This window comes from Larimichthys crocea, chromosome XXI (genome assembly GCF_000972845.2).
Source record: "Larimichthys crocea isolate SSNF chromosome XXI, L_crocea_2.0, whole genome shotgun sequence".
Lineage (NCBI taxonomy): Eukaryota > Metazoa > Chordata > Actinopteri > Sciaenidae > Larimichthys > Larimichthys crocea.
The window spans coordinates 21,137,331-21,149,803 of NC_040031.1; the positions used below are offsets into that span (position 1 = coordinate 21,137,331).

Genomic DNA, 12,473 nt, shown 5'->3' on the forward strand with positions numbered 1-12,473 from the left:
GCAATTGTGTTTTGCCATGTGAAATGGTTGAAGGTATTGACAACAGACTGAGAACGCCAGCTGAGAACTTTGTTCAGTGTAGTGTTTTAGCTATTGAGAAAAACTGCTGATTCCAAACAGAGGCGCTCAGAATTTGCTTGAGAGGTTCCCAGTTTGTCCTGGGATGTGTCATAGGAGGGGGTGATTAGGGTTTGGGCCCTGAGGTTCAGCATCCAGCCCGTAAGGAGAATTGGGCTCCGCCCCCTACTTCAGCACTGAGGCATTTTTGGCCTTAGCCTTTTGTTTAATTTGGCAAACGTGCCGACAGAAGTGTCGGCAGCAAATAGCACAATGCAAAGTGTCGATATCAACAAGAGCCAGGGGTGAGCTTTTTTCCACCACCCCCCTCACTTGTTAGTGCTTGAGGACGCCGCTGGTAGTGCCTGCTATGGAATGGCGCCCGCTAGCCGCACCACGTTGATGGCAGTCACCCTGGCAGCAGGGGGTTATAAGGTAGGCAGTGACGGCTTTGGTTTGTGCTGCTCAGGCAGCACATCTAATAAATTGGATTCGATACAGAGAAGATTAGCATGGCCCCTGCAAAAGGATGACACGCACAATCGTGAAGCGTATCCACATTTTGACTTTTCCACATTGCCGTGAGCCCTTCTGGAGGAACCGAGGGGGATCTGTGTCCTGTATAAGCAGTTAAAGCACAGAGAGAGAAAGGGGAATGACGTTGGGAAAGAGACACAGGTGGGGTTCGAACGCTGGGCTTCCGCAGCAAGGACTGAGCCTTCGCACGTGGGGCGACTGCTCTCCCAGCTGAGCTATACGGGTGCAGAACATGCTTAGAGTGCAGAATGTGTTTAGATTTTTGCTGAAAGGTCCAGGTGAGCTCTGCAAATTGTGTTTTGCCATGTGAAATGGTTGAAGGTATTGACACAGACGGCACAATTAGCTAAAGAGTTCATGCAGCTGAGAACTTTGTTCAGTGTAGTGTTTTAGCTATTGAGAAAAACTGCTGATTCCAAACAGAGGCGCTCAGAATTTGCTTGAGAGGTTCCCAGTTTGTCCTGGGATGTGTCATAGGAGGGGGTGATTAGGGTTTGGGCCCTGAGGTTCAGCATCCAGCCCGTAAGGAGAATTGGGCCGCCCCCACTTCAGCACTGAGGCATTTTTGGCCTTAGCCTTTTGGTTTAATTTGGCAACGTGCCGCAGAAGTGTCGGGCAGCAAATAGCACAAATGCAAGTGTGATATCAACAAGAGCCAGGGGTGAGCTTTTTTCCACCACCCCCCTCACTTGTTAGGCTTGAGGAGCCGCTGGTAGTGCCTGCTATGGAATAGCGCCCGCTAGCCGCACCACGTTGATGGCAGTAGATTTTTGCTGAAAGGTCCAGGTGAGCTCTGCAAATTGTATTTTGCCATGTGAAATGGTTGAAGGTATTGACAACAGACTGCACAATTAGCTAAATGAGTTCATGCAGCTGAGAACTTTGTTCAGTGTAGTGTTTTAGCTATGAGAAAAACGCTGATTCCAAACAGAGGCGCTCAGAATTTGCTTGAGAGGTTCCCAGTTTGTCCTGGGATGTGTCATAGGAGGGGGTGATTAGGGTTTGGGCCCTGAGGTTCAGCATCCAGCCCGTAAGGAGAATTGGGCTCCGCCCCTACTTCAGCACGAGGCATTTTTGCCTTAGCCTTTTGGTTTAATTTGCAAACGTGCCGACAGAAGTTCGGGCAGCAAATGCAAAGTGTTGATATCAACAAGAGCAGGGGTGAGCTTTTTCCCACCATCCCCCTCACTTGTTATGCTTGAGGATGCCGCTGGTAGTGCCTGCTATGGAATGGCGCCCGCTAGCCGCACCACGTTGATGGCAGTCACCCTGGCAGCAGGGGTTATAGGTAGGCAGGGACGGTTTGGTGTGCTTGCTCAGGCAGACATCTAAAAATTGGATTCGATACAGAGAAGATAGCATGGCCCCTGCAAAGGATGACACGCACATCGTGAAGCGTATCCACATTTTGACTTTCCACATTGCGGTGAGCCTTCTGGAGGAACCGAGGGGGATCTGTGTCCTGTATAAGCAGTTAAAGCACAGAGAGAGAAAGGGGGAATGACGTGTGGAAAAGAGCACAGGTGGGGTTCGAACGCTGGGCTTCCGCAGCAAGGACTGAGCCTTCGCACGTGGGGCGACTGCTCTCCCAGCTGAGCTATACGCTGGTGCAGAACATGCTTAGAGTGCAGAATGTGTTTAGATTTTGCTGAAAGGTCCAGGTGAGCTCTGCAAATTTGTTTTGCCATGTGAAATGTTGAAGGTATTGAAACAGACTGCACAATTAGCTAATGAGTTCATGCAGCTGAGAACTTTGTTCAGTGTAGTGTTTTAGCTATTGAGAAAAACTGCTGATTCCAAACAGAGGCGCTCAGAATTTGCTTGAGAGGTTCCCAGTTTGTCCTGGGATGTGTCATAGGAGGGGGTGATTGAGGTTTGGGCCCTGAGGTTCAGCATCCAGCCCGTAAGGAGAATTGGGCTCCGCCCCTACTTCAGCACTGAGGCATTTTTGGCCTTAGCCTTTTGGTTTAATTTGGCAAACGTGCCGACAGAAGTGTCGGGCAGCAAATAGCAGCAAATGCAAAGTGTCGATATCAACAGAGCCAGGGGTGAGCTTTTTTCCACCACCCCCTCACTTGTTATGCTTGAGGATGCCGCTGGTAGTGCCTGCTATGGAATGGCGCCCCTAGCCGCACCACTTGATGGCAGTAGATTTTTGCTGAAAGGTCCAGGTGAGCTCTGCAATTGTGTTTTGCCATGTGAAATGGTTGAAGGTATTGAAACAGACTGCACAATTAGCTAAATGAGTTCATGCAGCAGAACTTTGTTCAGTGTAGTGTTTTAGCTATTGGAGAAAAACTGCTGATCCAAACAGAGGCGCTAAAATTGCTTGAGAGGTTCCCAGTTTGTCCTGGATGTGCATAGGAGGGGGTGATTAGGGTTTGGGCCCTGAGGTTCAGCATCCAGCCCGTAAGGAGAATTGGGCTCCGCCCCCTACTTCAGCACTGAGGAATTTTTGGCCTTAGCCTTTGGTTTAATTGGCAAAACGTGCCGACAGAAGTGTCGGGCAGCAAATGCAAAGCGTTGAATCAACAAGAGCCAGGGGTGAGCCTTTTTTCCACCATCCCCTCACTTGTTATGCTTGAGGATGCCGCTGGTAGTGCCTGCTATGGAATGGCGCCCGCTAGCCGCACCACGTTGATGGCAGTAGATTTTTGCTGAAAGGTCCAGGTGAGCTCTGCAAATTGTGTTTTGCCATGTGAAATGGTTGAAGGTATTGACAACAGACTGCACAATTAGCTAAATGAGTTCATGCAGCTGAGAACTTTGTTCAGTGTAGTGTTTTAGCTATTGAGAAAAACTGCTGATTCCAAACAGAGGCGCTCAGAATTTGCTTGAGAGGTTCCCAGTTTGTCCTGGGATGTGTCATAGGAGGGGGTGATTAGGTTTGGGCCCTGAGGTTCAGCATCCAGCCCGTAAGGAGAATTGGGCTCCGCCCCCTACTTCAGCACTGAGGCATTTTTGGCCTTAGCCTTTTGGTTTAATTTGGCAAACGTGCCGACAGAAGTGTCGGGCAGCAAATAGCAGCAAATGCAAAGTGTCGATATCAACAAGAGCCAGGGGTGAGCTTTTTTCCACCACCCCCCTCACTTGTTATGCTTGAGGACGCCGCTGGTAGTGCCTGCTATGGAATAGCGCCCGCTAGCCGCACCACGTTGATGGCAGTAGATTTTTGCTGAAAGGTCCAGGTGAGCTCTGCAAATTGTTTTGCCATGTGAAATGGTTGAAGGTATTGACAACAGACTGCACAATTAGCTAAATGAGTTCATGCAGCTGAGAACTTTGTTCAGTGTAGTGTTTTAGCTATTGAGAAAAACTGCTGATTCCAAACAGAGGCGCTCAGAATTTGCTTGAGAGGTTCCCAGTTTGTCCTGGGATGTGTCATAGGAGGGGGGGATTAGGGTTTGGGCCCTGAGTTCAGCATCCAGCCCGTAAGGAGAATTGGTGCCCGCCCCCTACTTCAGCACTGAGGCATTTTTGGCCTTAGCCTTTTGGTTTAATTTGGCAAACGTGCCGACAGAAGGTCGGGCAGCAAATGCAAAGTGTTGATATCAACAAGAGCCAGGGGTGAGCTTTTTTCCACCATCCCCCTCACTTGTTATGCTTGAGGATGCCGCTGGTAGTGCCTGCTATGGAATGGCGCCCGCTAGCCGCACCACGTTGATGGCAGTCACCCTGGCAGCAGGGGGTTATAAGGTAGGCAGTGACGGCGTTTGGTTGTGCTTGCTCAGGCAGCACATCTAATAAATTGGATTCGATACAGAGAAGATTAGCATGGCCCCTGCAAAAGGATGACACGCACAATCGTGAAGCGTATCCACATTTTGACTTTTCCACATTGCCGTGAGCCCTTCTGGAGGAACCGAGGGGGATCTGTGTCCTGTATAAGCAGTTAAAGCACAGAGAGAGAAAGGGGGAATGACGTGTGGGAAAGAGACACAGGTGGGGTTCGAACGCTGGGCTTCCGCAGCAAGGACTGAGCCTTCGCACGTGGGGCGACTGCTCTCCCAGCTGAGCTATACGCTGGTGCAGAACATGCTTAGAGTGCAGAATGTGTTTAGATTTTTGCTGAAAGGTCCAGGTGAGCTCTGCAAATTGTGTTTTGCCATGTGAAATGGTTGAAGGTATTGACAACAGACTGCACAATTAGCTAAATGAGTTCATGCAGCTGAGAACTTTGTTCAGTGTAGTGTTTTAGCTATTGAGAAAAACTGCTGATTCCAAACAGAGGCGCTCAGAATTTGCTTGAGAGGTTCCCAGTTTGTCCTGGGATGTGTCATAGGAGGGGGTGATTAGGGTTTGGGCCCTGAGGTTCAGCATCCAGCCCGTAAGGAGAATTGGGCTCCGCCCCCTACTTCAGCACTGAGGCATTTTTGGCCTTAGCCTTTTGGTTTAATTTGGCAAACGTGCCGACAGAAGTGTCGGGCAGCAAATAGCAGCAAATGCAAAGTGTCGATATCAACAAGAGCCAGGGGTGAGCTTTTTTCCACCACCCCCCTCACTTGTTATGCTTGAGGATGCCGCTGGTAGTGCCTGCTATGGAATGGCGCCCGTAGCCGCACCACGTTGATGGCAGTAGATTTTTTTGCTGAAAGGTCCAGGTGAGCTCTGCAAATTGTGTTTTGCCATGTGAAATGGTTGAAGGTATTGACAACAGACTGCACAATTAGCTAAATGAGTTCATGCAGCTGAGACTTTGTTCAGTGTAGTGTTTAGCTATTGAGAAAACTGCTGATTCCAAACAGAGGCGCTCAGAATTTGCTTGAGAGGTTCCCAGTTTGTCCTGGGATGTGTCATAGGAGGGGGTGATTAGGGTTTGGGCCCTGAGGTTCAGCATCCAGCCCGTAAGGAGAATTGGGCTCCGCCCCCTACTTCAGCACTGAGGCATTTTTGGCCTTAGCCTTTTGGTTTAATTTGGCAAACGTGCCGACAGAAGTGTCGGGCAGCAAATGCAAAGTGTGATATAACAAGAGCCAGGGGTGAGCTTTTTTCCACCATCCCCTCACTTGTTATGCTTAGGATGCCGCTGGTAGTGCCTGCTATGGAATGGCGCCCGCTAGCCGCACCACGTTGATGGCAGTAGATTTTTGCTGAAAGGTCCAGGTGAGCTCTGCAAATTGTGTTTTGCCATGTGAAATGGTTGAAGGTATTGACAACAGACTGCACAATTAGCTAAATGAGTTCATGCAGCTGAGAACTTTGTTCAGTGTAGTGTTTTAGCTATTGAGAAAAACTGCTGATTCCAAACAGAGGCGCTCAGAATTTGCTTGAGAGGTTCCCAGTTTGTCCTGGGATGTGTCATAGGAGGGGGTGATTAGGGTTTGGGCCCTGAGGTTCAGCATCCAGCCCGTAAGGAGAATTGGGCTCCGCCCCCTACTTCAGCACTGAGGCATTTTTGGCCTTAGCCTTTTGGTTTAATTTGGCAAACGTGCCGACAGAAGTGTCGGGCAGCAAATGCAAAGTGTTGATATCAACAAGAGCCAGGGGTGAGCTTTTTTCCACCATCCCCCTCACTTGTTATGCTTGAGGATGCCGCTGGTAGTGCCTGCTATGGAATGGCGCCCGCTAGCCGCACCACGTTGATGGCAGTCACCCTGGCAGCAGGGGGTTATAAGGTAGGCAGTGACGGCGTTTGGTTGTGCTTGCTCAGGCAGCACATCTAATAAATTGGATTCGATACAGAGAAGATTAGCATGGCCCCTGCAAAAGGATGACACGCACAATCGTGAAGCGTATCCACATTTTGACTTTTCCACATTGCCGTGAGCCCTTCTGGAGGAACCGAGGGGGATCTGTGTCCTGTATAAGCAGTTAAAGCACAGAGAGAGAAAGGGGGAATGACGTGTCGGAAAGAGACACAGGTGGGGTTCGAACGCTGGGCTTCCGCAGCAAGGACTGAGCCTTCGCACGTGGGGCGACTGCTCTCCCAGCTGAGCTATACGCTGGTGCAGAAATGCTGAGTGCAGAATGTGTTTAGATTTTGCTGAAAGGTCCAGGTGAGCTCTGCAAATTGTGTTTGCCATGTGAAATGGTTGAAGGTATTGACAACAGACTGCACAATTAGCTAAATGAGTTCATGCAGCTGAGAACTTTGTTCAGGTAGTGTTTTAGCTATTGAGAAAAACTGCTGATTCCAAACAGAGGCGCTCAGAATTTGCTTGAGAGGTTCCCAGTTTGTCCTGGGATGTGTCATAGGAGGGGGTGATTAGGGTTTGGGCCCTGAGGTTCAGCATCCAGCCCGTAAGGAGAATTGGGCTCCGCCCCTACTTCAGCACTGAGGCATTTTTGGCCTTAGCCTTTGGTTTAATTTGGCAAACGTGCCGACAGAAGTGTCGGGCAGCAAATAGCAGCAAATGCAAAGTGTCGATATCAACAAGAGCCAGGGGTGAGCTTTTTTCCACCACCCCCCTCACTTGTTATGCTTGAGGATGCCGCTGGTAGTGCCTGCTATGGAATGGCGCCCGCTAGCCGCACCACGTTGATGGCAGTAGATTTTTGCTGAAAGGTCCAGGTGAGCTCTGCAAATTGTGTTTTGCCATGTGAAATGGTTGAAGGTATTGACAACAGACTGCACAATTAGCTAAATGAGTTCATGCAGCTGAGAACTTTGTTCAGTGTAGTGTTTTAGCTATTGAGAAAAACTGCTGATTCCAAACAGAGGCGCTCAGAATTTGCTTGAGAGGTTCCCAGTTTGTCCTGGGATGTGTCATAGGAGGGGGTGATTAGGGTTTGGCCCTAGGTTAGCATCCAGCCCGTAAGGAGAATTGGGCTCCGCCCCCTACTTCAGCACTGAGGCATTTTTGGCCTTAGCCTTTTGGTTTAATTTGGCAAACGTGCCGACAAGTGTCGGGCAGCAAATAGCAGCAAATGCAAAGTGTCGATATCAACAAGAGCCAGGGGTGAGCTTTTTTCCACCACCCCCCTCACTTGTTATGCTTGAGGACGCCGCTGGTAGTGCCTGCTATGGAATGGCGCCCGCTAGCCGCACCACGTTGATGGCAGTCACCCTGGCAGCAGGGGGTTATAAGGTAGGCAGTGACGGCGTTTGGTTGTGCTTGCTCAGGCAGCACATCTAATAAATTGGATTCGATACAGAGAAGATTAGCATGGCCCCTGCAAAAGGATGACACGCACAATCGTGAAGCGTATCCACATTTTGACTTTTCCACATTGCCGTGAGCCCTTCTGGAGGAACCGAGGGGGATCTGTGTCCTGTAAAGCAGTTAAAGCACAGAGAGAGAGAAGGGGATGACGTGTGGGAAAGAGACACAGGTGGGGTTCGAACGCTGGGCTTCCGCAGCAAGGACTGAGCCTTCGCACGTGGGGCGACTGCTCTCCCAGCTGAGCTATACGCTGGTGCAGAACATGCTTAGAGTGCAGAATGTGTTTAGATTTTTGCTGAAAGGTCCAGGTGAGCTCTGCAAATTGTGTTTTGCCATGTGAAATGGTTGAAGGTATTGACAACAGACTGCACAATTAGCTAAATGAGTTCATGCAGCTGAGAACTTTGTTCAGTGTAGTGTTTTAGCTATTGAGAAAAACTGCTGATTCCAACAGAGGCGCTCAGAATTTGCTTGAGGAGTTTCCCAGTTTGTCCTGGGGTGTCATAGGAGGGGGTGATTAGGGTTTGGGCCCTGAGGTTCAGCATCCAGCCCGTAAGGAGAATTGGGCTCCGCCCCCTACTTCAGCACTGAGGCATTTTTGGCCTTAGCCTTTTGGTTTAATTTGGCAAACGTGCCGACAGAAGTGTCGGGCAGCAAATAGCAGCAAATGCAAAGTGTCGATATCAACAAGAGCCAGGGGTGAGCTTTTTCCCACCACCCCCCTCACTTGTTATGCTTGAGACGCCGCGGGTAGTGCCTGCTATGGAATGCGCCCGCTAGCCGCACACGTTGAGGAGTAATTTTGCTGAAAGGTCCAGGTGAGCTCTGCAAATTGTGTTTGCCATGTGAAATGGTTGAAGGTATTGACAACAGACTGCACAATTAGCTAAATGAGTTCATGCAGCTGAGAACTTTGTTCAGTGTATGTTTTAGCTATTGAGAAAAACTGCTGATTCCAAACAGAGGCGCTCAGAATTTGCTTGAGAGGTTCCCAGTTTGTCCTGGGATGTGTCATAGGAGGGGGTGATTAGGTTTGGGCCCTGAGGTTCAGCATCCAGCCCGTAAGGAGAATTGGGTCCGCCCCCTACTTCAGCACTGAGGCATTTTGGCCTTAGCCTTTTGGTTTAATTTGGCAACGTGCCGACAGAAGTGTCGGGCAGCAAATGCAAAGTGTTGATATCAACAAGAGCCAGGGGTGAGCTTTTTTCCACCATCCCCCCTCACTTGTTTGCTTGAGGATGCCGCTGGTAGTGCCTGCTATGGAATGGCGCCGCTAGCCGCACCACGTTGATGGCAGTCACCCTGGCAGCAGGGGGTTATAAGGTAGGCAGTGACGGCGTTTGGTTGTGCTTGCTCAGGCAGCACATCTAATAAATTGGATTCGATACAGAGAAGATTAGCATGGCCCCTGCAAAAGGATGACACGCACAATCGTGAAGCGTATCCACATTTTGACTTTTCCACATTGCCGTGAGCCCTTCTGGAGAACCGAGGGGATCTGGTCCTGTATAAAGCAGTTAAAGCACAGAGAGAGAAAGGGGGAATGAACGTTGTCGGAAAGAGGACACAGGTGGGGTCGAACGCTGGGCTTCCGCAGCAAGACTAGGTGGAACGTGATCCTGGCTTGCGCCTCATAGCCACGTCAGGATGTCGTACCATACACTTCAGCAAGCCAGAGGGATGGAACGGGGGCACACCCCCCCCCCCGCCCCCCCCCCCCCCCAAGGCCAGGAACTGCTCGCAACGCCGAGGTACCCGATCGACTCGCGCATCCAGCATCAGTGTGTTGCTCCCGCCCCAGGTGTTGTACGCACGGGTTAGCACTGTTCCCCAGAGTGCGTGACTCAGCTGCACAACCACCCTCAGGTCACAGGACAGCCTGCATAAACACGTCACAACGTTAGAGTCTGAACATGTCAAATCAGCTTTAATTGATTCATGAAAATTAGTTAGATTAAATCATCTTCTCTTACTGTACGTCAGTACAGCAGGGAATTGGCAGCTGTAGGTGGAGGCAGCTGCCGTAATGATGCCCGTGACCACCCGCCGACCTTCTTCTTACATCACGCCACTCCAGGTACTCAGTGCCCATGAGATACCAGCCGTCGATGTCCAGGACCCTCCGGATGGTCCTGTACAGACCCAGCCTTGGTCAAGGACCCTGTGCACAAAGGCTGGGGGCACGTCAGCTTGCAGATGGCCAGATCCTGTGCGGCATCCAGGAACAGCCGACGTGCAAAGAAGGGGTCGGGGGATGCGGAAGGGCTGATGTGTAGATCGCCGGCTTGTGGGGGGTACCACCAGAGGTTGAGCTCACTGGGAGGGCGAGACCTCCCACTGCTGTCCCTGGTGAACAGCACACCGGCCGATCCACTCCTGCTGCCCTGCAGTGAGAGCTGCTCGCCAGAGCGGCACAGCTGAGCAGACAAAACAACAACAGAAGCGCTTTAAGATCAGAGGACAGAGCAGAGCAGCAGTGACATCTGACATCTGATCCAAGAAGTACCATCTGCACTGCTAGCAGGTGGTGAGGAGGGAGGAGGGCAGGCGCTGGCATCTCCTCCTGGTGGCAGGCTGCGGCGGGGGCGGACCCTGGACCCTGGGAGGAGTGCGGGAGGGTCATCCGGCCCTTGTGTGGCCTCCAAACAACGACCATCAAGTGGGCTCATCGATGGAGGCGGTGTCATGGCATCAGAGGCGGCGGCGTCAGAGGCGAAACATTTCATTAACACGACGAAAGAGAGGTTTGGTGTTCATTTTGAATGACGGCGCACAGATGAGTGTCAGGGCCGGACTCTGAACGGTGGAAACAATCAGGGCAGGTGACAAATGAGGGAGATGGCATGAACCAGGAAGACAGAGGGCAAGGCAAAGAGTCGAAATAAAACAGAAATGAATGAGAACAGAACAAAAACCAGCTTGACCTCACCGCGGTGTGACAATGAGCTGCAGAGACAGACAGACAGACAGACAGACAACAGACAGACAACAGACAGACAGATGAGGAGCAGGGGGCAAACTAAAGGAAACTACAGATTAGACCTGTTAATTTCAGTGAAGCAGGCGGCGGCGGCGACTCTACAGATGCACTAGTTGGGACGGCATGTTAGTGATTGGATGCAGACAGCACTGAACTGAACTTACCGTCGTGTTTTCTGTCCTTCTGTTTAGAAAAACGTTTATAAAGGCGAATAAAAAAAAGAGTCAACGAAGAGTTTGAAAATCTTGTTCACTTTTACATGAATGTTTACATTACTGTTTAACACTTACACTCCTCGATGTCAACTACCGCTTTGACCAGCTCTTCATCCGAAGGCTCCAATGACGAGGTGGAGGGACGAGCTGGTCTGGAGGAAGCTGTAATTACACAGTGACAGAGAAGGAACACAGGAAGTACACAGTCAGCCACCAAGTGTAACTGTGGATGGATTTACTTATTTCATTTAGGCTGGACTGACCTGGAAATGCAGGCTTAGGGGTCACCAACTTCTTGACCTTTGCCTGCATTTCCACCGCAGACAGAGAACGCCGTCCAGAGACAAAGGCCGCAAACCTGTAAGAGAATAAACCACACACAACAACACAACCGACAATCCAGAGTGTGACACATTGCTCATCCATCAGAACCTAAAACACGCTTCACAATAAAACACATACGGCAGTGCAGTCTTGGGTTTCACTGCGGCCTTGGCAGAGGCTGTGCTGCTGCTGCTGCTGCTGCTGCTGCTGCTGCTGCTGCTGCTGCTGCTGCTGCTGGCTGCGCTGCTGGTGGTGGCGGCAGCGGTGGCGGATGCAACAGCTGTGGTGGTGGTGCTGGTGGCGGAAGCAGCGGCAGCTCTCTGCCTGTCTCTGGACTTGATGTAGCGAACGGCGTTCTCCATCTGCGTGCCGGGAGCTGGCGCCTTCCTCCGAAGGTAGTTGACAAACTGTGTAGAAACAACAACTTGTCGTATGCTCTTATCGTCAACACGGCGACTCAATCACACTCCACATTTGAGTACAAAGCGTACCGGATCTTTTTGGAGTCCTCAGACTCGTACAGGCTCTGCAGGTCCAAATTTGAAGTCCCCAAAGCCACAAGCGCCCTGTCCCCTCCTGACCAGGCTGGAGGGACCTCACCCGCGACTCCTCAAACGCACGGTGGAAACCTGACTGCCTCCGCAAAGTCAGGGTCGCTGAGGAGTAAGGGTAGGCGTCCTGTAATTCACAAAGAAGAAGGTTAAATCTTCAGCACTGAAATTAGATTGAAGCGGATGAATCAGACCTCAAGTACTCCACCTTGTTGGCCATGAGTGGGGACTGAGACCCCGTCCCTCTCTCGCTCCCTTCTGGTGGGAGGCGACCAGATTCACACTGTAGCCAACGTCGTTCTCCAGGAGCCAGTGGAAGGCTTCCCCAGGTAGCGCCCAACTGGACCTTCCACCGGCTCAGGACGAGGGTGGCGTTGCTTGTGTGCGCCACCCTCGGAGGCGACGTGGGCCCATGCCTCCGCATCCACCTCCTCGGGCGTCTTTGCCCTGGCTTGGCCCCCAGCAGGCTGCCGGGGGCCAAGAGCTAGAGCCGCAGGGAGGCTTTTAAAAGGAGGGTCCCGTTAGGAGCCCCCTAAACGTGGGATGTTCCATCTAAAGAGAGAAAACGACATGAGCAGAGTACAGTAACACGCTATGACATGAGACATCACATGTATGTAGTAATGACATCACACTGACTGTTGGTAGTTTATTTCTACTCACTTTTTGTTCCTTAGTATAGTAGTGTTTTCCATCTATAAAGTAA

At 51.0% G+C, this 12,473-nt stretch overlaps 5 non-coding genes and 1 pseudogene across 5 annotated transcripts; all 6 read left to right on the forward strand.

Annotated features, from left to right (window-relative positions):
• Positions 1–515: 515 nt before the first annotated feature.
• Positions 516–621, forward strand: LOC113744265 (U6 spliceosomal RNA). Its single transcript, XR_003461403.1, has one exon. It is a non-coding gene; the product is annotated as a U6 spliceosomal RNA (small nuclear RNA).
• Positions 622–1,904: 1,283 nt separating this feature from the next.
• Positions 1,905–2,004, forward strand: LOC113744276 (uncharacterized; annotated as a pseudogene).
• A 2,309-nt stretch (positions 2,005–4,313) lies between these two features.
• Positions 4,314–4,420, forward strand: LOC113744267 (U6 spliceosomal RNA). Its single transcript, XR_003461405.1, has one exon. It is a non-coding gene; the product is annotated as a U6 spliceosomal RNA (small nuclear RNA).
• Positions 4,421–6,232: 1,812 nt separating this feature from the next.
• Positions 6,233–6,339, forward strand: LOC113744268 (U6 spliceosomal RNA). Its single transcript, XR_003461406.1, has one exon. It is a non-coding gene; the product is annotated as a U6 spliceosomal RNA (small nuclear RNA).
• Positions 6,340–7,645: 1,306 nt separating this feature from the next.
• Positions 7,646–7,752, forward strand: LOC113744269 (U6 spliceosomal RNA). The gene has a single exon (XR_003461407.1). It is a non-coding gene; the product is annotated as a U6 spliceosomal RNA (small nuclear RNA).
• A 1,291-nt stretch (positions 7,753–9,043) lies between these two features.
• On the forward strand, positions 9,044–9,150 carry LOC113744270 (U6 spliceosomal RNA). Its single transcript, XR_003461408.1, has one exon. It is a non-coding gene; the product is annotated as a U6 spliceosomal RNA (small nuclear RNA).
• Positions 9,151–12,473: the final 3,323 nt, after the last annotated feature.